Source organism: Kogia breviceps, chromosome 3 (genome assembly GCF_026419965.1).
Source record: "Kogia breviceps isolate mKogBre1 chromosome 3, mKogBre1 haplotype 1, whole genome shotgun sequence".
Taxonomy (NCBI): domain Eukaryota; kingdom Metazoa; phylum Chordata; class Mammalia; order Artiodactyla; family Physeteridae; genus Kogia; species Kogia breviceps.
Window position 1 is genome coordinate 14862517 of NC_081312.1, and position 26793 is coordinate 14889309.

The window sequence follows — 26793 nt, forward strand, 5'->3', positions numbered from 1 at the left end:
TATAAGGTATTGAAACAACAATAACCATGGCAATTGTTTAGAAATTAGAACCCCAAAAACTGTCTTTGAGGAGTATTTATCAATGATAATGTTTAGTATTGCTGACGTATGGTGCTAATAAAAAGCATATTTCATTATTGTTTTAAAATTCTCCACAGAGGATGCACCCCCTGCACCTGGGAAGACATACACCACTGCCAGGAGATGCCCTTTTTATTTTGCCATCAAAAGTCACAGAATTTTTTAATGAAACAATAGCCAGAATTGCTAAGGGTTCAGGGCTGCCAGTGGAAATACAGTCTTTGCGCAGGACAACAGGGCCAAATGTTGAAAGTGCCTATCCTTTGACCTGAAAATTTTGCTTCAAAGGTTTTAATCTAAATAGCGAGTCATGGGTGTATTTAAAGATTTAGCAGTAAAGATATTTATTGCAGTATAGCTTATAATAATGACACTGGAAATAAATTGTTTGAATAAATCATGGTACCTCCATGCATTCGAATATGTGGCAGCCATTTTATAAAATGTCATGTAAAAAATATTTAATGTTATGGGAAATTTTTTATAACATAGTCTTAAGCAAAACAATCAGGTTATAAAATACAATGTAATGTATTTCTCTCTTTTTTTTAATAAGAATATGCATATTATTAGTACATGCCACCCACTTCCCAGCTGGAGCACAAAAGTCGTTTACATTTCCTTTTATATCCAAATTATAATGATCCCAGACTCCCCACCCCAAAGATGACAGGAAATTCATTCTCTTTCCTGTTCCCTTCCAAGGTCATTCTCAAGAGCTAGGGAATGATTGGCAACTTCACAAATGCGACCTGCCTGCTCCTCCTGCAGCAGCCTTGCTTTGCTGCAGTAAGTACAGCCCTGTAGGTCACCTCTGGCAGCTGTTTTGGGAAGTGGCTCTCTTTTCTAAGCCACTAGCTCCAAGCAGGGCCCCTCCCTTAGCTGCCCCATCTGCGTAAATCCACGCTCAGGTGTTCAGCAAGTCTTTGCTGAATGCTTGGGGGAATAACCCAGAGTCAAGCACAGCAAAAGCCTTGGCAGCTAAGGGCGCTACAGCCCACTGGGATTCACTGGCCCAAAGCCCCCCTCAGGGTCTGTGCTTAGAGCCTGGGAGGCCCCACAGGCACCAGCCCAGGGCAGACACCAGCCCAGCCCTCCTCCAGCCCTAACGAGGTAAGGTGGCCCCTCCCTGGTCCTAGAGCTGACTCTCACGCCCACCCCAGAAGACTGAAAGAGAAGGGATCTCTTTCCTTGTGGGGTTCCACCCCCCACACCCCCACCCACCCACAGACTCACATCGCCCATGTCTATGGGCACACAGGGTTTGTTCTGACCTCTCTGACCCAGAAAAATAGCAAAAACAGCAGTTGTCAGCACAACTCCTAAAGCCAGCTATATAACTATAAATAACACAATGAAAGGAACACCAACAGTCCAACCCAAACTGTCATTTAAATAAAAATCGTTTCTCCAATGCATTAAGGGCTAAAGAATGGCCTTGTTTCCATCAGTAGCTATGTCACACTGCACAGCTGCGGTCACATATGGTGACCTTGCCATTTCCTCTCAGTATCCTAGCTAAGTTCTTTACATTTGTGTAACTGAAGAGCCCAGACTGGGACATTTTCTGAAAATACTAGAAGTCTACTCCAAAGGAGAAACGATGTGTCCACCTCCAGAAACAAAATTATCAGCACATTTCAAATATAATACTCCAGTTATAAACCTCCACCAGGAAGGGAGCACCCCCAGCCATCACCCTACTACCAGATGCGTGTGTGTGTGTGTGTGTGTGTGTGTGTTGCCATCTAAAAATTAGCACTTGCCATCTGCCTCTACAAGGATTAAGTCCCTAGACACTGCAGCAGCTGACCTTCAACACGCCCTGAAAGAAGTTCAGGGTGGAGATCAGGAATGAGGTGCTCTATGCTCAGGGGAAAACTGACAGCACAGGCCTTCCAGACAGATACTTTCAGAAGACTTTATGAGCCCAAATTCGTGCACCTCCTCGTATCTAGAAGAGCACTAAAATCATTAACGGTGACATCTGCTCTTCGTGACGAGCAGCTAGCCTCTGCCAAAATGTGCGCTTGACTGAACATACCCCCTTCACTAAAACACAGATAATAATGACCTTCCCCTCACCTCTTTGGAACACTTCCTCAGAGCTATCTGGGTCGCTGTCTCCCGGGCTGTAGTCCTCATTTTGCCCCCAATACAACTTAACTCATGGGTTTTCCTGGTGGCGCAGTGGTTGAGAGTCCGCCTGCTGATGCAGGAGACACGGGTTCGTGCCCCGGTCCGGGAAGATCCCACGTGCCGCGGAGCAGCTGGGCCCGTGAGCCATGGCCGCTGATCCTGTGCGTCCGGAGCCTGTGCTCCGCAACGGGAGAGGCCACAGCAGTGAGAGGCCCGCGTATCGCAAAACAACAACAACAACAACAAAAACACAAACCCAACAACTCTCATGCTGTGCGTTTCTTTTTCAGTCGACAGTTTGCATGTGCACGCTTGTGTTTTGCGTATGCATTGAAGACTAGTAACATGCGTAACGCGCAGAATCACAAATGGTGGCTGCATCAAAGTGAAGAGGTTGTAGGCTATGTTAATTTTCTTTTATTTGCTTTTGGGGGTTTCTTTTTGCTTGGATTTTTAAGATTCGTCTGAAAGTGGAGAAGGTAAAAAGCACATGTGCAAAGCTGAGCTTTAGGGGCTTTTTGTTGGTTTTACGGCCCTAATATTTTATTTTGTCTTACCTTGATCTTTCTCCTAAAAACAAAGCCCCACAGGTCTGATTAATTAAGGTTTTCAGTTAATCAGATTTTATTAGGTATTTTACAAGTTTTATAGACAATTGTCCTAAGCTGGCCTGATGCAAAATGGCAGATGGGGCCCATCTGATCACAGAGAAGAGCCTGGTGAAGAGAGCAGACTGGAAAGCAAAGATGTTCATTTAAATCAATGTGATTTGGAATCGGAAGAGTTTGTTTCAAAAAACATTCATTTTAGCAAATAGTGAGTTGAAATGAGTCCGATGTTTATCTAAAACTACACGAGTTTGGAAACCACAGGGGCACCTCGATTATCTTGTCTGTAGCTCACTCTTTGGACTCAAATCTGATTTTTTAAAAAAATATTAATTTTAATTTTAAAACTTTAAAGCAATTGTTTTTCTCTGTGCTTGAACAGTTTTCCATCTGTCAGGTGGCAAATGGGCTGGTGCTTTTTTAAACACTTTTTTTATTTCAAATTACCAAAGTAATACATATTCATTGATGAAAATATGATAAATACAGAAGAGCCCAAAGAAAAACAATCATCCATCATTTTGCCATGCTGTTCATGAAAAAGCTGCTCATTTGAGGTATTTAATTCCAGCCTAACACACACACACACACACATCCATATACACATACAGACATACAGACATAATTACATGTGAACACACCTACCCAGACACATTCACGTGTATACAGTAACAGGATCAGCCTGGCACACTGCTTTATAATCTGCTGGCCACAACTCAGCAATATGTTATAAACACTTTACATATTCTTAGCTAATGTCTTTTAATTGTTTTTTTTCATTTAGGTATCGTTGTTGTACAATATTTTATGTTTCAGGTGTATGACAGAGTGATTCACAATTTTCAGAGGTTTAAATGGATAAACTATCCATTTATAGTTATTATCAAATATTGGCTGTATTCCCTGTGTTGTACAATATATGCTTGTAGCTTATTTTATATATAATAGTTTGTACCTCTTAATTTCCTACCCCTATCTTGCCCCTCCCCTCTGTCCTCTCCCCACTGGTAACTATTAGTTTGTTCTCTATATCTGTGAGTCTGTTTCTCTTCTGTTATATTTACTAGTTTTATTTTTTAGATTCCACATATAAGTGATATCATACAGTATTTGTCTTTCTCTGACTTACGTCACATAGCATACTACCCTCCAAGTCCACCCATGTTGCAAATGGCAAAATTTCATTCTTTTTTATGGCTGAGTAGTAGTCCATTGTGTATATATATATATATGCCACATTGTCTTTATTCATTGATCTGTCGACGGACACTTAGGTTGCTTCCATATCTTGGCAATTGTAAACAATGCCGCTATGAACATTGGGTGCAAGTATCTTTTTTGAATTAGTGTTTTGGGGGCTTTTTTGGGTAAATACCTAGGAGTGGAATCGCTGGGTCGTATGGTAGTTCTATTTTTAGTTTCTTGAGAAACTGCCATACTGTTTTCCAGTGGCTGCACCAATTTACATTCCCACCAACTGTGCACGAGGGCCCCCTTTTCTTCACATTCTCTCCAACATTTGTTAGTAATTTATTTTATTTTTTAAAAATTTTATTTATTTTTTATTGAAGTATAGTTGATTTACAATGTTGTGCTAATTTCTGCTGCATTTGTTAGTAGTTACAATCTTCCTAATGGCTGCATTGTACTCTAGCATATTGTTGGATATTTAAATTATTTCTAACTCTTTGTTATTAGAATGACTGCTTCAGTGTACATTTATATATTTTATGTTCATATATATTTATGTATTTAATATTCAGTTGTATATTGCCTGTTTCCTCTAAATGATTTTTCTTAAAGTGGAATTTCTAAAGCTAAGGAAATGTGCATTTCCAAGTTTTTTGGTACATATTGACAAATATCCACCTGGACAAGTTGTACTAGTGTACACTTCTTCAAACCAAATGTGAGAGCACTGGCTTCCCCCCACCCCACACACCCCTATATTGGGATGCCAATATTTTAAAATGTCTTTGGCTAATGGGCTAAAACACTGATATGTTAATATGTTGTTCTGACTCAACAGTCCTAGAATGGGGAATTAGAACACTATCAAAGTACAAGGCAGTAGCATGCATCTATCTTGTTCCCTGACGCTTGAAGCTGGATCCCTATCCTGCATCTCACTCTACCACTGTTTGAACAGTAGGGTTAGCTTGGATAACAGCAAAAAAAAAAGCCAGATAACAAAGATATATACCTGTATTTATACACACATATACATATACATGTATAACTACAGCCCAATTTTGTTAAAATATTTAATGTTTATATACTCATACATACATGCTCCCGTAAGACATAACAATTGTAAACCAAAATGTTAATAGCAGTTACCTTTGAGAGGTGGGATTATAGATGACTTTTACTACTTTTCCTTTTACTTATGATGTTTTCAAATTTTCTGCAAGAATCATCCATTACTTTTAAACACACACACACACACACCCAAACAATAAATGTGATTTTTTTTCTAAGCAAACAAAATTCATCCTGGTGTTCTGGCCAATATGTATTGCCCTGCTATTGTTCAACCATTCCTTTCACCCCACATGGTCGTTACGTTTGAAAACCAGTGTGGAGAGTCCGGAGCTCAATCATTGGATGAGGCAAGTCCTGGGATCAGTCTGCAACTAACCGTCTCAAGCAAATCTCTGGGTCCCCGTTTGTTCATTTTTGTAATGAGAAATCAGAGATGGCATTCGATTTCAACTCAACTATTAACTTTGCTGGACTGGGGAACTGTGTTGAGAAAATGCTGGAATCTTAATTCAAAATTGAATCCGAACAGTTGGAAAGACTTCTGTGATTGATTAGTAATGTCTACCATGGGAAGAAATGCAGTGATTGACTACTGATGTCTGTCGTAGGAATAAGAGCCCAAATCCTCCGGTCTCTTACAACTTAGTTACCTGTACCCGGATCAAGGATCTCTAAGACCCCTTCCGAGTATTAAATGCTACTTTCTTGTGCTTCTTCATTCATCTTGCCTTTCCAAATTAACTTTCCCTTTTAAAATGCCTCACTTTTTAAAGAAGATCAGATATTTAACTTGCTGTAGGAAATGTAAATGTAAATAGGTTTTGGTCCATGCTCTTGAGGTACCCCCAATTTTAGGGATGCTGGAGAACGGAGTCCAGGGCTACACTTCACGGAAATTTTTTCTTGGATTGTAAATGTGACTCAGCCTAGTGATGGCTAAGGAGTTCATCCAAAGGAAAAAGGGATGCAGGGCCCCAGGATCACTGGAAAGAAAGATCACGATGCAGAGGAGGGAGGCACACCAGCTGACCGTGTAACGGGCTCCCAGCCCATCCTGCATGCGGTGCAGTTGTGCCTCACCTGTCCCACTTGCCTGCATCTGAGCTTTCCAGGCTGACACAGGAGCACTGGTTGTGCATCGGGATGAACATTGGCTGCCTTGCTGGGTCCTCTCTAGTCTTAGACCGGCATGAAAGGCAAAATTTAGGGATGGGGGACTGGGTGAGCTGTTGGTGGTGATAGAATCCCTTCAGTGTGTGGTAACTGGTGTTGGATTAGACTCCCCCATGCCAGGGAGTATGGAACCTTGACCCAGAGACACCTGCCCTCCCCGCAAGGGTGAGAAAAGAGGAATAGACAAATACAAAGCTTTCACTGGGAGGTTGGCCTTGGGCCTGCTACCCTGGGTGCTTTCCTGCTTTGGCAGTTTTTGGTTCCAAGGATATATCCCTCTGTGGGAGATGCTCTTTTCTCTCAATAGAAAGCAGCACTTCTGACTTGTAGAGGCATCTGAACGGGAACTTTGAGCCCCAGTGGGAAATTGGATCAGATATTCTCAAAGGTCCCTTCCAAACTTGAGACTCTGTGTCCCCCTCCCCTCAGAAATGCCACCTTGGAAGCCACTGGATCACTCACCCTGTTAGCTCAAAACACTGTTTCTGTGAGGTATCACCAAGGCTACCTGACCTCCAAGTTTCTCCCAGCTTCTCCACTTACCATCTTTGTAACTTTGGACGAATTATTAAATCCCCCTGCTTCAGTTTCCTTATGCATTAAATAGGGATAATACTACCACTTACTGTTGTGAGAATCAAGTGAGCTAATATGTGCTCAATAATTATGTGTTGAATGCTGAATGAACGTGTCTGTTTTTCCCTCTAGACTGGGTGTGTGGACCATGATTCATCTCTGTGTCTTTGGTGCAAAGACAGATTGCACCTGAACTTTCAGCTACAAACATTTCCCCCAGTCTTCCTCTTTCAAGCAAAAGACATACGTAACAAACTATGCAGATGTATGGGATGTGGGAAAAAAAGGAAACTTTCAGTGGAACACCAAAGTCAGTAGACCCCCAGCTAACATCCTGTGTCTTCTCAGACAACAGTTCTGTGCAGATTATCACGATTTGTAGGACACACAGGAGTCTCACGCAGCAACTCAAATGTCAAGACAGGGCCTTGTGCCAACATTTTAAATAGCAGGGCCTGTAGTGGGGCAGCTTACAAACACGAACTTATTTATAGATGTGGGTGTAATAAAGGAAAGAAAATAACAAAAACATTAAAATGTAAAATACAATAAATGTATTTATTTTCTAATTTATTTGTTATACTTTAAAACATAAATTTATTGTAGTCTATGACAATAGAACATAGGGACTTCCCTGGCAGTGCAGTGGTTAAGAATCTGCCCACCCATGCAGGGGACACCAGGGTTCGAGCCCTGGTCCAGGAAGATCCCACACGCCATGGAGCAACTAAGCTCGTGAGCCACAACTACTGAGCCCCCGTGCCACAACTACTGAAACCCACGTGCCTAGAGCCCATGGTCCACAACAAGAGAAGCCACTGCAGTGAGTAGCCTGCGCACCACAACAAAGAGTAGCCCCCGCTCGCCACAACTGGAGAAAGCCTGCACGCAGCAAGGAAGACCAGACACAGCCAAAGATAAATAGAATAAAATAAATTAATTTTTAAAATCGTTATTAAAAATAGAATATAATTTAAAAACTAATAAAAGCATATGCCACATTGTACTCTTCCCACATAACAAGTTGTATTCATAAACATCCTTCCCGCTGCAGGCAGAGTCTTTGCAAGGGTTGAGTAGCAAACAAGGTGGGTGGTGTCTGACAAGCGAGGGGTGGCCCTCCAGTTCCCCCATCACCTGCCGATCGGGAACTGGTGGAACCATTTCTAAGCCCTGGAGCACTCAACCTCAGCTGCACATGGGATCACCTGGGGAGCTTTAAAACATACTAACGTCCAGCTGATTCACAGGTGCCATCAAGGTGGAGAACTGCTGGTCCAGGGCACGCTCAGCCTCAAGCTCTGACAGGTGTTTATCATCACAAATTATAAGCAAGGGAGGGGCCCCTCCTTAGCCAGGGGCCGTGGAGGCCCATCTCTCTGTGCTGTTGCCACATCATCTGCTTAAAGGGCCTTCTATGGATAATGCAGAAGAGATGAAATTAACGTAAAGAGTTGTTCTGTTAAACAGCAGAGAACATAAGGAGAGTTTTTAAATGTTGAAATGCTTTAAAGTTGATTCTAGTGTATAAACATTTAAAAATGCACAGTTGCATTTCTTTTTAGAGACTCTGAAAATGTGATTCTGTGCTGTGGTCCAGCTGACTCCCCTCGGGGGGCTTCTTTTCTAAAATCACTGCCATGGAGAGACCTGGGAAGGAAGCAGGAGTCAAGTCTCTCAGGGCCGGTGCAGGGCACAGGGACATGTGTGGGAAGACGAGGTCGTTGGACCATCGTTCTCGGCTTTGCTCATCAAGGAGACCTGCAGGGGGAAGAAGAAGGAAAAGGGTAACTGCAGACAGGAACCTATGGGGGTGTGACAAATGGGAGGCACGTAGGTTACAGGTCCTGATCACAGCGTGACAGAAGCCAGGAAGTGTGCTCTGGTCATGGTTCTCCAGCGACAAGATGGAGCAGGACATGATGTGCTGACTTTCATCTCCTCCCATGAAAAATGGGGACGGGTTCTGAAATAGATGATGCCTGAGGCTCCCTCCAGCTCAGATATTCTGGGAAATGATACCTTTGAAAAGTAGCTTGCTGATTGGCTGCTGGGAGGGAGAAGTAAGGAGATCCCTATTGAGGGAATCATCCTTGGGAGGATTTGGAGAGGGAACAAGGGGAGGTCAGATGACACTTAGGGAAATCAGGGACCTTGAGACAGAAGTGAGCCTGGGTTCTTGGTAGCTCTGTCCCCAGTTCTCCCTATGACCTAGAGGCTACCACTCAGACCATGAGGCAGAAAATGGCCACAGTACCCACTTTCTCTTCTCAGCTTGGAGGGGGCCTTGCTGTTACCATGGCGATAGCTAGGCAGTGCAATGTGTAGCTTTGTGCTGTGACCACTTCCTTCTTTGTTCTCATCCCGACTGTAGGTACCACCTCTGGGGCTCTAAGAAAGGGCCCAAGTAGGGAATTTCTGTGCTTGTTTACCTCACCTCAGGAGCAAATCTATTTGTCTCCTGCCATTGCTTCTCTCCTCCAAGGAATTCCATTTCCTGATTAGAAGTTCTCAGGCACTTGGATCCTATTTCTTGAGGGAAGCAGAGGACAAAATCTGAAATATAAAACCCACTAAGTGAGAACAGAATAAAGTTTGCTTTGTCCCTTTGTTCTGTCGCTGGCAGTAGTAGCAAGAGATGCTTTATGGGAAAGGCACAGTAGTTGCCTTCAGTGAAGTCAATTTCCAAAGGTTAGGGATGTGAGCATCTTTGACTTGCCCTTAATAACTCATTCTGGCTCTATCATTCATGTGAGCTCCTCTAAGCCCTGCTGAAACTTATTTATTCTTTCAGCTTTTATTGGATTCCAAATGATAGAGGCAACCCCTGAGACTTGTGGTTGAGTTCTGCTCTCATCCATCAGCTGTGGACTCCAATTGTGAAGTAATGTTCTCTGTCGAAAATTCTCTGCTGGGGTTCTTTCCTTGGCTCTGTCCCAAAAAACTATGCCTGTGAGCAAAGTCCTTCCATCTCTCTGAGACTAGGTTTCTTGTTCTAGAAAACAAAAGTAGGAGCATCTGACAACCCCTAGCTCATAGGGTGGTTGTATTTTGAAGGCAGGAACTGTACCCTATTCATCGTTGCATCCCCAGAGCCCAACATGGCCCCTGACACATCACAAAACTTCAGTGAATAGCTGTCAAATGGAAGAGATAAAAGGAAACAACATTAGTGGTGATACTTCTGCACCAGTGGGGACTCTTGGTGGCAAACAACAGAAACCAAGTCAAACTAGTTTAAACAAACACAGGGAGTTTCTAGCTCATATAACCCAGAAGTCCAGTGGTGGAGTGCGTTTTAGCCATGACTGGATTCCAGGGTCTCTAGGAAACCATGAGAGCATAAACCATTGGAGCAAAAAATTATTTTTCTTGTTTGGGGTCCACACCTCTGCAGGCACAGAAAGGAAGTAAGTTTCTGTGTCAAAAGACACCTGGATTTCTCATCCTGCCCTCTCCTTCTGACGTAATTGACCTTGGGTGAATCACTTTTTTCCAAGTCCTGGCTTTCAACTCTCTAAGATGGAGATGAGAATATTTGCTCTGCATAAGGTGATTGAAAAGCTCAAAAGAGGTAAGAAAGTGAAAGTTTCTACTAGCCTTAAGAAGTAATTTAAATGCAAGTTGAGTGGCATGTATATGATCTTTGGTTTAAGTAAACATAAAAGCCTAATTTACGTTGCAGGAATTCGTTTTTCAAAGCGTGTTCCAGACACCTCTTTAAGTAAGTCTATTCCTGTGCTGACTTATATCTAGTATTTATTGAATCCTTTACATGGATTAGCTTATTTATTACCTAACTCTAGGTGGTAGGCATGAACACAGATAGTAGGTAATGGAGGCAGGAGATTAATCCTCAGGTCTGTCTGAGCATCCTGAATGTGTCACACCTGGGGGTGCTGCTTTTGTTCTCCGTGTTCTCCTTGCCTGTCATGGCATGGTAGAGCTGGATGGGACTCAGAAAGCGTAGGGTCCCACCGCCCCATCTTACTGAGGCCCAGTGGAGCCAAGACTAAGCCCCAGCTTTCTGATTTCCATTCTGCATCTGCCAGAGCTTCAAAGAGGAAGCCACAGAAATGCAAACCAAGGGAATGAATGAAAGGAGAGCTTACAGAATTTCTGGAGAGGCTGGAGAAACAGGCGGGGGTTATGTGGCAGGAGCAATGCACGAATTGCTGCAGAACTGGCTGGCAGGACACCCCCCTCCACCACTGCCCAGCACCAGACACAGCAGTTGTCACCACCAAAACTACCAGCACCGGATGCCACCTCTAGCCACCGGCCGATGTCACACGCACACACTGTAACTCCATTTTCCTACACATGCTATGGTTCCTGCCTCCTTATCTTGCTAACCCTGCATTCAAAGTCCTCCTGGGTACATGTGATTGGTGGAGCCTATGTCATGCACCCATGTCCTAGCTGCAAGGGAGGCTGAAAGTAAGGATCTGGTCATTTTAGCTTTTCGAGTGAGAAGCACCCATGCCACCCACCAGTACTTGAAAAGGTGGTGAGTTTCCCAGACCTCGAAAGGGAATTCAAGTATTTGATGGCCAGAACTAGTGTTTTTGAAATTCTGAATGGGAGTAAATGCTGTATCAGGAACTGTTGACTTGTTCCCCAGCCCTCACCCTAGGAGTCAAAAGCAAACACCATCTGTCCCCCTTTCCTGCTTCTGAGAGCTTGTGCCCTCTACTGAGCTTTCCGAAGCCTGCCGTTCTCAGCTCCCAGCAGCCTCTATACTGGTTCTGCTTCACGGGCATATGGCACTGTATCATGTCGTTGTAACATAAATAAAAAGGTTCTACATAAAAACTTAAGGGATGGAGATTAGTGACCTCATGCTCTAAAGGGGAGAGTCGGTTTGGTGTCCACACTGCCTCTGTGGGAAGATGCTGGGGGCAGGCTGCCTCTCTCCTGCTGCCTGTTTTGAATCTTTCTCCTCATGTCCTCCTTCTCCTCCCCTGCCCTGACCCCCCAAGGCAATTAATTAACTGGGCATGGCTTGGAAAGGCAGAGGCTCCCTGTGAGCAGGACCCTATGGGGCCTTCCCAAGACAGGAGCCCCCACTCCCACCCCATATTCTCCACCTGCCTCTTGTCTGTAGAAAAACTTTAGCCTCCTATGCCTTCCCTGAGTTTCAAACAATCCAGAAAAAAATTTCAAAACAAATTGAATCAGAGAAGTGAGAAAATGCAGGAAGGAAAACAGTCAGGCAAGACAAAATAATGATGGTTTAGCCATTAAACAAAGTCAAGGACTTTTAGTTCCTCCTCAAGGGCTATGGATAACATCCTGAGCCGTGTCCTTTGGGTTGTTTTGCAGATGCTGAAACCCACACCAGGTGGAAGAAGTTGACTTCATGCTGACCGCGAGCACTTAGACCCCAGACTGGATGGAACCAGAAGGCTGATGAGGTTGACCCCCAATCACCTCACCACCAACCAATCAGAAAGAAGAATGTCCGTGAGCCACTCATGCATCCCACAAGCCCCCTCCCTCACCCCTCGTCTTTCAAAACCTTTCCCTGAAAGCCATCGTGGGAGTTCAGGTCTTCCGGGCACTCGCTGCCTGACCCCCTCGCTTGGTGCCTGAGATAAATGCTGCACCTGCCTCCACCACAGCCTGGTGTCAGTAGACTGGGTTTACTGTGCGAGGCCAAGCAGACCCAAGTTTGGTTCGGTAACACCTGGTTTGAGGTGTGCATTTTCCAGGAATCTAGTAGGAGAGAGAACACTTAGGATGGAGAAGACCACACCTGTTGGTTAGTTGGTTGGTGGGTCGATGGCTCTATTGACTCTGCCATGGCTCATGTCCTGGGTTGACAGTCTGTGATAGCACAGGGCCTTTCCTGCTCCATTAAAGAGGTGGGCTTTGGGGTATCTGACTTCAGTATTTTAAACAGGTTCACTTGTGTAGTATTTCTGATGTGTCAGAGGCCTCCTTCATCTGACATCTCATTGTCACCAAGTTATTACCCTGAATTGTAAATGGGTAAACTCAGCAAAGTGGGGAAATGACCACCGGCCCATCACGTGGCTAGTTCTTTTTTTTTTTTTTTTTTTTTTTTTTTTTTTTTTTTTTTGCGGTACGCGGGCCTCTCACCGCCATGGTCTCTCCCGTTGCGGAGCACAGGCTCCGGACGCGCAGGCTCAGCAGCCACGACTCACGGGCCCAGCCGCTCCGCGGCACGTGGGATCCTCCCAGACCGGGGCACGAACCCGCGTCCCCTGCGTCGGCAGGCGGACTCTCAACCATTGCGCCACCAGGGAAGCCCACGTGGCTAGTTCTTGATGGTCAAAGACTGAGCCCAAGTTTCCTGACTCCCAAGCCAGAGTTATTCTAGACCAAAGACTTTGAGTCAGAAGGAATCTTAGAATCCCTCTCATTTTATAGGTGAGAACACCATGGCCAAGGTTGGTTAAATAACTTGGTAAACATTGGCACAGCTGGTTAGTGGCCCAGTGGAGACCAGAACTGGCACAGACTGTGGCTCTGAGAATCAAACAAACCAGGTTCAAATTCTACCTTCGCTTCATTGCCAACCAGCTGTCGACTTAAAAAAAAAAAAAAATGCACAGCGTGAGAGTTGCGAGTTAAGTTTTATTTGGGGCAAAATGAGGACTGCAGCCCAGGAGACAGCATCCCAGATAGCTCTGAGAAACTGCTCCAAAGAGGCAGGGGGGAAGGTCAGTATATATGTGATTTTGGTGAAAGGGGAAAACATGCAATCAGCATATATTTTTTACAGAAGGTTTCTGCTAGTCTCGTGCAGATTACTGCTAGTCACGAGGAGCAGACGTCACCATGTAGGATTTTAGTGTTTTTCTAGACATGAGGAGATATAAGAATTGGGCTCGGGGCTTCCCTGGTGGCGCAGTGGTGGAGAGTCCGCCTGCCGATGCAGGGGACGCGGGTTCGTGTCCCGGTCCGGGAAGATCCCACATGCCGCGGAGTGGCTGGGCCCGTGAGCCATGGCTGCTGAGCCTGCGCGTCCGGAGCCTGTGCTCCGCAACGGGAGAGGCCACAGCAGTGAGAGGCCCGCGTACCGCAAAAAAAGAACTGGGCTCATAAAATCCTCTCCTGAAAGTACCTAACTATCTGAAGACCTGTTCTGCCAGGTTTTTCCCAGAGCACAGAGTGCTTCATTTCTGCTCTGCACCTGAACTCCTTTCAGGGGGTGTTGAAAGTCAGCAGCTGCAGTAGCTCATGATTTAATCTTTGTGGAGGTAGGTGGCAAGTGACAATTCGTAGTTGACACGGCGGTCCACTCCTGTAAAATGGACACAGTCCCCTCCTTTTCGTAGCACTGCTTTAGCAGTTGAATGAAATAAAAACGTTAAACCCTTAGAGCAGTAGCTAGCACATTAGCAGGCATGTAGTACGTGCTAGCTCCTCTCTTCCCATCCCGTCTGGACTCCTAGTCCAGTGTTCCTGCTGCTGATTTGGCGTGACTGTCCCTGATATTTGAGACACCTTCCGTCTCCTGCCTTGCTGGGGTGGTGTAGGCCAACGCCCTCATCAACCACAACGACTTTAAGTGTCAGCCTGTTATCCTAAAAATGTCCCATTATTGAGACCTAATAGACTCCCCAATCACAATCCAGAAAACCATCCTCAAAAGAGCCAGATAACCAAGCTTTTCCTCTTGTGTCTCGTGCACCAAGATTTTATGAGCAGTGATTATCATCGTTGTTTTTTCCAGCGTCTCATTTTCAGGGATTAGCTATGCTCCTGTCCTGCAAATACGTGTCCCCGTGCATTCTCGGGGTGGTGAATTGAATGAGTGTCCCTCCCTGCTCCCTCTCAGCCCTGATGTTTTGCTCGGTGATATCTCATTATATTCTAAAGAGCTATGCACAAAGCAGGGCACCACGGATGCAATTAAATCTGCTTCTGTAGCAACACTGCTCTTAAGCAAAATATATTGATCGCCAAAGCTTTGGACCCACTTTAATCAAGTAATCTAAACAGGGCTTAACCTTCAAAAGCCGAATGATGTGCCCGGCTTCAAAGTGCTTACTTACACTGAATTAATTTATCTACGATGTACTAATGCACCCCGCAACCCTGTGGATTATAACGTTAGAGGTTGCAATCAGGGCTCTGATAATATCCCCAAAGCCCAGCGTCTATTGATTGTCATGTAAAAAGACACAAAGGGGAGTGGGGTGCAGGGGAGGAGGGAACAAAGGGATTGAGTTTGACTGAGTAGGACTGGAACATCCCTGTCCCTGCCGTCTGAGGGCCCTCACGGCTCTGCCCCTGGCTCCCGGGGCTAGTTTCTGGGATGAGATTGAGAGGATCCAGGTTCTGTGTGCAGAGGTGCTAAATTAACAGGTGGAATTGCTGCAGGATGCTACAGCTGTGACTCTGAGTGGAAGCCAGAGGTACGGCGCGCACCCGTGTGTGTGTGTGCGCGCGTGCGCGCGTGCGTGCGTGTGTGCGTGTTGCGGAGAAGGAGGGAAACTGGACATCTGCTGTTCTGGAGGCCAAGCTGCCAGTCACCCTCCTGCTAGTAGATACCCCTCCCACCAATTCAGTCCGGGAACTACTTCTCTTGACCTCAAGCCTGCCTTCAGATCTGGAGTTTCTGACCTTGTTACTCATTCATTCAACAATTCATTGAGAGCTTGCTATGTGCCCGACATTATTCTAGGTCCTGGGGACACAGCCATGAATGGGATGCCCCCAAATCCATGGCTTCATGGAATTCACTTTCCACTGGGGTGGGTGGGAGAAAACTGACATGTTGTCTTTTTACCTACTGATTTGATGATAGGCTGATGTGAAAACGTATCCTAGGGGAAACAAGGCAGGAAACAGGGACAGGGAGTATGTATGCATAGGTGGTGTAACAGTGTGAATTTTAAATCCAGGGGTCCTAATTGGGAAGGTGACATTTGAGTAAAGACCTGAAGGAGATGTAGGAGGGAGCCACCATAGACTTCTGGGGGAAGGGTGCTTCAGGCAGAAGAAAGAGCATGTAAAAAGGCCCCGAGGTAGAGCATATCTGAAGCATCTGAGTGGCAACAGGGAGGCCACTGTGGCTGAAACAGCGTAGGCGAGGGGAAAGGTAGGATGCCATGAAGTCGAGGGCCAGATGCAAGGCAAAGTCAACCAGTATATTTAGTTCCCTTGGCACAGTTATTGGTTCAGGGATGGACTATAAAGATATGGGCTGAGTAGTCAGCAGCCGTCCTGTCCCCTCATGGAGCCGGAGCATAAAGCCACAATGGAGCACAGTGGACTCCAGAGACGGGTGACACTGTTTGAGTCTCTTAATCCTCCTGAGCCCCAAAACTTCACAACACCTAGATTTTTCAGTTTATGGGAGCCAATAAATCCTCCTCTTTGCTTAAACTGTTTTGAATTGTTTTTTCTAAATAAATCTTGCAGCCATAAGGGTCCTACTTTTTGATACTAACTTCAAAGGTGGAACATATAACCCAAGCATCATCTTCTCTCTGTATCATGCTGGAGGCCTGGTCTGACTCTCATCTCTTCTTCGAAGGTCCTTTGTGACTCCTTGCCATGGGACTAAGAGGGGACACCTCCTATCCCTAAGGCCTTGTCCTGCTCCCTTCTTTTTCCTCTCTCTGCCTCTAGAATTCACCTGGGCTAACAGGGATTAGGAGTAGCAGAGCTCTGAACCCCTTTCCAGATTCCATTCTACTCCCTCCCACTCCATCTCCCCCAAATTGTTTGACCCTGTTGACCCTTTCCTTCCTAAAGTAGGAGAGGACATTAGCATTAATTAAGGACCTAATATGTGCCAGATTTTACATATGTTGCGTCTTTACATATGTTATAGCACCTCTGTGAGTTCTGATATTCACCCAATATTACCATGATGGTGCACAGACCAGCATCCGATTCTGATGGCTGGTGCCCATGCCATATAGGCTGCTAAAGTTTTTAGATGTGACTCCTGGATATTATCATCTCCTTGTATCCCAGGTGTCAGCAGAGTCTCCCTGCCCTTTAAGATTCAAATTAAATTGATTCAACGCTACTCTGTGTGTGGTCACAGCGAGCCCGTGCTAATCTCTCTGGGATTTTGTGGAGAGTGGAAATGGCGGCTTACACAGTTTTCTTATTCTCCCCTGCCTTCAAGCTCCTATGAGTTACTGATCACCTTGCCCAGGTGTGGAACCGCCCCCCCCCCCCCATTATTAACAATACATATTAACACAAGGCATTTGTATGTAGAAGATTTTACTGAAGGTTTAGAGAGGTGGAGGGGGATTGATTACATTATAGACTGGGTAAGAAATGAAATCAAATATGCATCTTTCGGCACTTATTTATTTGGCCTTTTCCAACAAGAAGACTCTCTCCTTTGTGCCGTTTCTCATCCCAGCCATGTTGCTAAGCCCTCTCTCTTCTTCCAAATCCCTCATTACTCACTTCTCCAGGTTCATCCCCCTTTCTACCTTCCCCTCTCGTTCTCTTTCTCCCCTTTCCAACTCGATTCCCAGTCACTTCTGCAAAAAAAAAGGGAGTTAGCTTTCCACCCCTACTCAAGTTCTGGGCTTGTCCAAAGGCTGGTGAATATGTTTGTCATCAGTGGGACAGTCACTCTGGGTCCCTCTTTTGAGCGGCACAGAGGCAGCAGCTTGGCTTTGCACTTTGTCTTGCCCTTCTCCCAGCCACCCCCGTCTCTGCTGGGGGAAGCATGGATTAATGATCCATTCCCTAGTGTTATCACGAATGATTCTACCACCCACAGGAGACAGAAGCTACCATAGCCAGCCTCGGTTTCAAGAACTAAACTTCTGGGCTTCCCTGGTGGCGCAGTGGTTAAGAGTTCACCTGCCAATGCAGGGGACACGGGTTTGAGCCCTGGTCTGGGAAGATCCCTCATGCCGCGGAGCAACTAAGCCCGTGGGCCACACTACTGAGCCTGTGCTCTAGAGCCCGTGAGCCACAACTACTGAGCCTGTGCACCTAGAACCCGTGCTCCGCAACAAGAGAAGCCACCACAATGAGAAGCCCGCGCACAGCAGCGAAGAGTAGCTCCCGCTCGCCACAACCAGAGAAAAGGCCGTGCACAGCAACGAAGACCCAAAGCAGCCAAAAATAAAATAAATAAAAAATTTTTTAAAAAAAGAACTAAACTTCTCTTTACTACACCCATTTTAATGGTGAGAAAATGGATGCTATATGAGGTTAGGTGGATAAAGAACTATCCCAAATCTAGCACAGCTAGTACCCAGGAGAGAAGGGGTTTGAATCCAGGTGTGATGATGGCAAACTTCTACCATTTCCACTAGGGGATCATGAATTCAATAAAAATTGCATTGTTATATTTACCTAGATTATCCCCACACATTCACAGTGTGTCCTCTGTGAAAGCACCGGGCTGGGAAAGTTGATGGGGGGGCATATGAGGATGAAGAAGAAATGGTCCCTTCATAAAAGTAAGTCTTCGTCTCACAGGGAGATAAGCCAGATGGCCCATGAATTAAAGTGAAAATTCAGGAGGTTCAGGGAAAACAGGATAAAACACTCCAAAAATCCTTTACCTGTCTATTAAAGAAGCAGGATAGCAGTCGTTATGAACTTGATTATGAAACCCTGTCAAGTTACTCACCTGCCTCATTTTTTTTTTTCAATTGCAAAATGAAGATAATAATAGCACCTTCTGTATAGGCTTACTGAAAGTTAAATGAACTAATACACGTAACATACTTAGAACAGTGCCTGGCACACAGCAAACACTCGATAAACGTTAGCTATTGTTGATAAACAATGCATGGTGTGCTTGGCCAGCAATGATTTTCTTTGATAGATATCACTATCCCTTGTTGACAAGGGAGGAAGTTGAAGCAGCCTCTTCCACAGCATGAGCTGTTTTTGGCAGAGGCAGGGATAGAATGCAGGTCTTTGGATGCTGATATGGTATTGTTCCCATATGTTCCAACTGAGACTTGAGAGGGCAGGAAAAACTACTAGGCAAGCTTATAGAAAAGGTGGGACTGATCTGAGATGGAGTAGATTGTATTTAGGAAAGCTGATGTGATAAAAAAAAACAAGAAAACTAATAGTCCACCCAGATCCACTCTCCTCATCTTGCATGGTGATACTGTTGTAGCTGGACACATGCTACCCAGTTAGGGACTACATTTCCCAACTTGCCTTGTTGCCAGGGGTGGCAGCCATATTGGAAAGTCCTCATCAATGGAATGTGAGTAGAAAAAAGTGTTCCCTTCCCTGGCTGACATCTTAAAACTCGGGATGTGCCTCTTCCATGCTCTTTTCCCATTTCTTGCTTGAAGAATTGATCAGACAGGGGGGCAGAGCCCTAGTGCAGTGCTTCTCAAACCAGATGTGTCAACTCCACTTGCTGGGACAGTGCCACACCTCCACATGACATTCCTGAGCACCCACTGTGTCCCAGAACCTGAAAGATGATACAAGGGCATCCCTTGCTGGATGCCTTATAACTTGTAGGTTCTTCATATGCCTTGGAATGATTTGGATCCAAGAAATTCCATGTTCTGAGACTCAAACGAAAGTATAGGTGTTGAAGTGCTTTGAAAAAAAGATGGTAAGCAAATTTTCGTTCATAGAGCAGCTGGAGATGAGAGGAGACCGAGGGAAGGATGTAGGGAGCCACAGGCAGAGCCCCACGAAGTCTGCGGGACCCTACGGGGCAGAGAGCAAGACCTAAACCTGGAAGTGAGACCAAAATGCGTTTGATGTCTAGAGTCACAAATTCCAGCTGAGCGGCCTTGGGGGAGTCACGAAGCATCTTCTCCGTGAGGGAAGATTGTTATGATGACATCGTGGGATTGGTATGAGGGTCTGTGAGAAGGTACATAAAGACTTGAGTGCCCCAAGTGCCAACCAGGGCCTGGCAGGAGACAGAAGGCACATCAAGCTGGGTGATTTGGAAGAGTGTAATAAAGGGCAATTTACAGAGGTGTGGCTGGGACGGGGAGACTAACAAGGGCCAGCGAGTCCCGGGGCAGCAATGGTGTGTGCAGGGTTGGGGAGTAGCCATTATTGCCCCGAGGTCTGAAGGGGAGAGAAGGGAGCCGTTATCAGGATCCAGAAGCCATGCTACATCCAGGTGGCGTGACGGAGAGGGCCATCCAACAGCAATGGCGGCCGGTTCTCCGACAGATGACACGGACCAGTGGAGTCTCTGCAGGGAGCGAGTTGGGTAATACAGATTCCGAGCCTACGCTCTCCCCACCCTCCTAACTCCTGCCGTTGCCCCCCCCCTTCCAGACTCCAGAGGAAGGCAGAGGAAAAGAGGGCCCTTGATGCAGGAGAGGGGAGCCCATGGGTCCAGTGACTATATGCCCCCAAGCCAGTGGATGAAGCTGCCCAACTTACAGCAGCACCAAAAAAAAAAAAAGAAAGAAAGAAAAGAAAAGAAAGAAAGAAAAAAAGAATTTGTAGTCTGTAGATGTAACTGCAAATGAGAAGTCCTCATGCTTCTTCCGAGGCACCACTTAACTGAAAATTGGACCCTCCCAGACACCAGGCGTGCAGGTCTGTTCTCACCTCTAGCAGAAAGGATGAGCAAATGATTCTTTCTGTGCTGGCCTCTTGCCAGGTCCTTTTCCACCTCTTTATTCCTTGTTCTCTGCTGTCTTTGCCTTAGAAACCACCATCTGGCTGCCCCTGCTGCCTTAAGAGATGATTAGTGGCTGCCTGTCGGCAGATATAGCTCAGTGGCATTTTCATATACGAATGTCCCCCCCACCCTCAGGAGGGAGGCTACGGACTATTGAAGGCGTTTCACACAGAGAGCGGTGATTGCGGCAGCAATAATTTCCTTCAACAGCCATTAAAACACTTCTAAATGTGTTTTAAAAAAGAAAAAGAAGAGAGAAAGGGAGGGGGAGGGACAGGAGTCCTCCCTATTTCCTGGCAAAAATCAATGTTCACAGAGTGAACTCTAATCGGACGGGATTTTAATATCAGCGTGTTTGTGGTTATTCGCGCATTGTCAGTGCCCACCTTTTATCCTGAGCTCAGCCTGGAGCTGTGGGTGAGGGCAACTTGGAGATGGATCTGGGCTGCCCCTGGACCCTGAGATATAGCACAGGCAGAGCGCTGTATCTCTTTGGGTTGGGTCATGCCTGGTCTGCCCATTGGTCCCGAACGATGTCTTCACGAGTAAATGACCCTTCTCAGTTCAGCTCCTTCGCTCCGCAGAAGAGTCAGCTCTCCAGCCAGGGCCCATGCTCTTACCTGTGGTCCATTTACTAAAAGGCAGGCAGAATACAGCTGTACCTTCATTTAGTCACTCAACAAATACTTATGGAGGGTCTACCAGGTGCCAAGCATGGCTCCAGGTGCTGGAGTTGCTACAGGGAAGGTCTGCAGCATAGTGACAGCTGGCAAAGCCCCGGTGATGACCAACCAGAACAGGGTCTGGAACAGGGTCCTGGAGGCCTGGTGGGCCACGCACTCACCCTTAGGAGTTGAATCATAGGCAGTAGGGGACACTTGAGTCTCAGAACAGGGACTGTCAATTGGTCTGGAAGTATTTCAACATCTTCCAATGGTCATAGTCCCACCGGTACGTGGCAGCTGAAAAAAAAAAACCACAACAATCTCTCCCATATGGAGTTTACTTTCTTACAAGCATCAAGAAGCAGTTAGCTTGTCTTTTCCATGCTTACTGCCGGGATGTTGTTTTAAAATCTTGCCAAAAGTAGGGGCAGGTCTGCTTTCTGTGCCAGGCATATGGAGACTCTTTTTAAAATGATGAGATAAAAGTTTCAGGCCAAGAAGACCAGGGGTTGCTCAGGAGAGCCACTCAGTCTTTAAGGCAAGACTGAGTGACACTGGAAGGTGTCCTCACTGTTTCTGCTAGGGGTGCATCTAGACCGCTGTCATAGGCACCACACCCAAAGAGGTGAACGAAGCCTGCCCACGTATCCAGGTACACAAGCAACTGCTTAAAAGGAGACGGGTTCTGTCCCCTCTTGCTGCCTCTCTTAGGGCCAAAATGATGGGCTATGGTGGCCCTAACTACAACTGCCTGACATAATTTGCACACTGAGGGGCTGGTTTTTTCTGCTAGATCTCTTTCTGGTCTGGTTCCACTTTGGAATTATGGTCACAGATTATGTGTCCAGTTTTGTCTCTGGAAAGGAAGAACAGTAACATGGTTACTGTTGGCATCCCTTGTCCATAAAAAGCAGTCTTGCTAGCATCATCCATTCATCGCCCTTGGTCTGGGCACCCTCTCTTCCGAGGATTGCAAATGCTACCGAGAAGGCAGAAACGCAGAGAAAAGCCAAGAGAGAGTGAGAGTGCAGTTTACCATTTACAAAGATAGAAGCATTATTATTACCATTACTACTACTACTATTATTATTTTAATTACCAAAGGGGAGGATAGATGCCATCTATGCTCTTCTGGGTTATTCTTAGATCAAGTTTGCCAAACGTTTCCTGAACATCTGAATGTTCCGACAGGCTTGTAAACAGGAGAGCAGGTTGCAGGAGAGCATATGACCCATTTGCATAAAAAGGAAGGTATGTACAAATGCATATAAACCACACAAGGAATATGTGCACACACACACGCAACTGTGCAGCAAATGTTGGAAGAACTCTCATTTCAGCGATTTCCCTCAGACTTCAGAGGCAGAAAACGCTCTCTTATCTTTGAGGTAATGTGTATTATGAAACTTATCAGATTTCCCTTTTGGCTTCAGCTCCTGGGGAGCTCAGATTTAAGCTTGTATTCTCATTTTAATCACGGTAGGCTCCACTTGAGAACAGTGATTCGCAACCTTGGCTGCAGTTAGACTCACTTGGGGCAGCTTTTAAAAATTCCAGTGCCGAGGACTTCCCTGGTGGTCCCGTGGTTAAGACTCCATGCTCCCATTGCAGGGGGCGTGGGTTCGATCACTGGTCAGGGAACTAAGATCCTGCATGCTGCACGGCACGGCCATAAAATAAAGGTGTATTTTTAAGAATTTGATTTTCAGAAAAAAGATTTTTAAAAAATTCCAATGCCCAGGTCACTTCCCAGAGCAATTAAGTCAGAACCTCTGGGGGTGGGGCCCAGACATCCTATTTTTAGAGGATGTGCAGCTATGCTTAAGGACACTGCCCCAGCTTGTATGTCTGAATTCTGATTTTCCCTTGTTAAAAACATTGCTTACATTTATCGACACTGTCTGGATTTGATTTTTATCTATGTGTAATTTTTCAATTTGATTTCGTGTGTTTTTAAATTGCCACAAGTCCTCTCTGGAACAAGATAGAATGTAGACAAAAGTGATAAACTTGTGTTCACACCATATAACAATCAGACCAGAGCTGTGTGATTTCAGCGGGGAGAATACTCTCTGTATGAGGGTACCACCGGAGGGTTGGAGGTGTGCTGAGGCTTGAAGCTTATGCTCCTGGGTTTGGGGTGAGTCTGCCCCAAAGAAACGCCCTCATCTCGAAGATGTCAAAGAAAGACATCCTTTGGACTAGTAGCTGCCCTTATAGACACTGTATTTGTGGGTGGGAGCAAGGAGGTGTAGAGAATTCAAATTCTGTAAGCAATAAGTTCCAGCATCTGTCTCAGTGTGTGACCGAGAGAAGGTGGATCTGACTCCTTCCCAAGGGGAGTTTCCCCATCACCATTTGCTAAGATGGGGTTGATTGAGATAACTACCTACCTCTGGAATTATGGTCAGTGTTCCTAGGGTGGAAGCCAGGTGGGGCTGGTCCCAGGGTTGGGGGGCATTCTCTCCTCCCACCCAGATAGCCCCCTTTAAAATTTTCACCCTGTAAGTCTGCCCCTGGAATCTTGTAACCAGCCAATGACCTGTGTATAAGTAGGATTCGAGAAGGATGGCAGGAAGGCTGGCCTTGAATTCCACTTGCTTATTCAAATGCCCACGGAGGGCAGAGAAGCAGGGATAGGGTACAAGGACAGGGAGGGGGGTGTGCTGTGACAAAATGATCAGACAGCATTTGAGGGCTGTGCAACCTCCTAGTAAAATGGGGGTGGGGGAGGTTTGAGGGTAACGAGTAGGGTTCTGGGGAGAGAAGGTCCAGAGGAGAAGAGACCTCCAAAAGGGGGGGCGATGCCACCAACGACTATGCTGATCTACTCTGAAAATTAGCCCAAGGGCATTGGCTGCCACCTGGCTCAGATGGAAGCTTTAAACTCAGATGCTGCACAGACATGTACCTCTGGTCACAAGCAGGACCAGGCAAGGGAAGGGAATGTCGGTCAATAGCCCAACAGCTACTGGGGAAAAGAAACAGCATCTCTTATGAGCACTATTGCATTACTGCAGATTCTTGAGAGTCCTACCTGGATTAACAATGCCCCTTGCCCCCCAGGCATCCAGTTCTTGGATAAGTCCGGGGCAGAAATGACCAGAGGTACCTGAAGGAAGTCAAAGCTCACGATGGTGAGAGCAGAAGCTTCCAGAACACTTGGGGCTGATGTTAGCTGGCTTATTGCCCAGGAGACTCTACAAGAGAACTTAAAAATAGCATTTTCTCTAATTGCTTGAGTCTCTGGGTGTTTAGTAACCGTGTCTGGCAGAGTCTATACCCCAGACAGGCTGGCTGTGGGGAAAGCCATTGTTAAAATAAAATCATTAGCTTAATAGGCTTGATGAAAAGAGTGGTAAGATGGGAATTTCCTCTTGCAATATGTTTTCCACTCAAAACAGTTCCTGAAAACAGTGGGTCATGTTAGTTACTGACTAAAATGCCCCAGTATATCTCTCAAGTTGGTTTTTTTTTTTTTTTTTTTTTATGGGCCTAACAAACATTACCTCTGAAAACAGCTTGAAATCCGAGTTTGCAGCATCAAATAGGACCACGTGTCACCTAACTGCTTTGCTCTCCTGATATATTTATGATGTTTGTTCCCTAGTGACTGTACACACACACACACATGAGCACACACACACACGCGTGCACCAGCATGTGTACACACACGTGCACATGGTCTTGCCATCGTTCAAGGAAAAGAAACATCAGCTGATGAACTGAAAGGATGGAGTAGTGAAGACGGTTAACAAGGCCAAGTGCTCAGTGATGTCGACATACTGAAGAATATCAAGCCAAGAATAAGAGTACACTCAAGAAAATGGTGCCCAAGCACAAAGGACCAGGACAGGGTGAAATTCACTGAGGAAGTGTATTAAAAATGAGTCCTTCCGAATCTTACCTCTGGTGGGATTAAAGATGGCCCAAAGAGTGTCTGAGAAGACGGGTGATTGTTGTTGTCTTTACACCATCATTTTGGTCAGTATCTCCAAACAGAATTATGTGACCCTAACCCCAGTCCCTCTCTGGCAGGAAAGGGGAATGGTTTGGACTAACATTTATGGAGCAGTGACTTAAATGCTAAGCACTGGGCCAGGCACTCTCCCGCACACCACCTCCCACATTTCTACGGAGACTGGGTCACCCAGGCTGGCCTTTGGTTGCTTGAAATCTGTAATTTATATATATAGTTATCAACTTGAGCCTTGAGTCTTTTGTTATATTTATTTTAATTTAGCCCCTTTTAAATTAAAGATAGAAAGAATATGACCCAAAATAATACAAAGGCAACTTAGGGTCGAAGAACCCACTTGCAGTATTTATTACCTTTGATAGAAGTGGAAATGTAGCAACATAAATGTTCGAACAAGTACATCTTCCCCCTTCAAATATAAACACGCTAAGAGGTATTTAAAAAGTCCTTCTTCTTTGATTTTGTAATTCACATTTCACCCCGACATCTGAGCAGCTTCAACAAATGATCACAGCAAACCATTTCCTTCTTATTTAATAAGTCAGGAATTAAGGCATCAGTTGTATTTGAATACACCAAGAGCTTGCAGAGAGACAGAGTGACTTTTAAGTACTTGGTTGTTGTTGATCTGTGGAAGAACTCAGCTACTGTCACTCACGAGGCACATAAAGGTGATTCGAAAGAAGGGTTCATGGTAGGGATGACCTGTTGTTTTCCGTGTCTACTGAAAAAGACTAACTGCTGAAAGATGAAAGGACTTCTCATCACTGAGAATTGTTAAACACCAGAACCGGCTTGAGTGGTGATGAAATGCTTTTGTGTATGCGTGTTTTCTAGAATGGTTTGGAAATGGAAATATTTGAAGTTGGGAAGTCAGTCACAACTTTCTTATTCCTGCTACACTTATTAACAAGTCACATTTCATTTATTTTTAAAAGGAGCTATAAATAAAGCCGGGGCATGGTTCCAGTACTGTTTACATAGAAAGGTTTGTTTTTTTTTTTTTTTTTCCTGTCCTTTTTCTTTTGCAATTTCTGGGGAAAAATCACTAGAGCAATTAATAAAATACTTTTTATTTACTGGAGTTTGTATGTTGATAATGCCCCTCCCCTCAAGATTTCTCTAACTTTAAATATTCTGTCTTTAGAAGAAAGTATGTTGGTCTGAAATATATATACACATAATATTTAAATATATATGGAGAAAAAAGTCAAGAGGTGGATGTGGTAGATAACCCTATTTTTTAATAATTCTTCCATTTCTCCTCATTCTCGCCAAAGTTCCCTGAAGAAGTCTTTCCTTTTCACACATGGCCATATTGCTTTGGCTGATAAAATGTGAAGTCACAGCATAGACCACACCAAACAAAAAGTTTTAAATGTTGCTTATGTGGATTGGCTTGACCACTTGCACTCCTATCTGGCACCATGAGAAGTGGCCAGGTAGAGGCTAATCTTAGGCTTGGATTTGACGTGAAGCCTGAGCCAAGCCACAACAGCCAATCCACAAACCTCTGAGTAGGAAATAAACACTTGTTGTTGCAAGTCACTGGAGTTGTTTCTTACACAGCATTACCTCAGCAATAGTTAACTAATATAAGAGGTTTCAGATGATTTTTAAAATGTGTTTTCTTGTTATATATCTGTAGTTCCAGGTTTTCTACAATGAATAAAAAGTTATTTAATTCATTCAGTCAATAGTTATATTTTGATCACC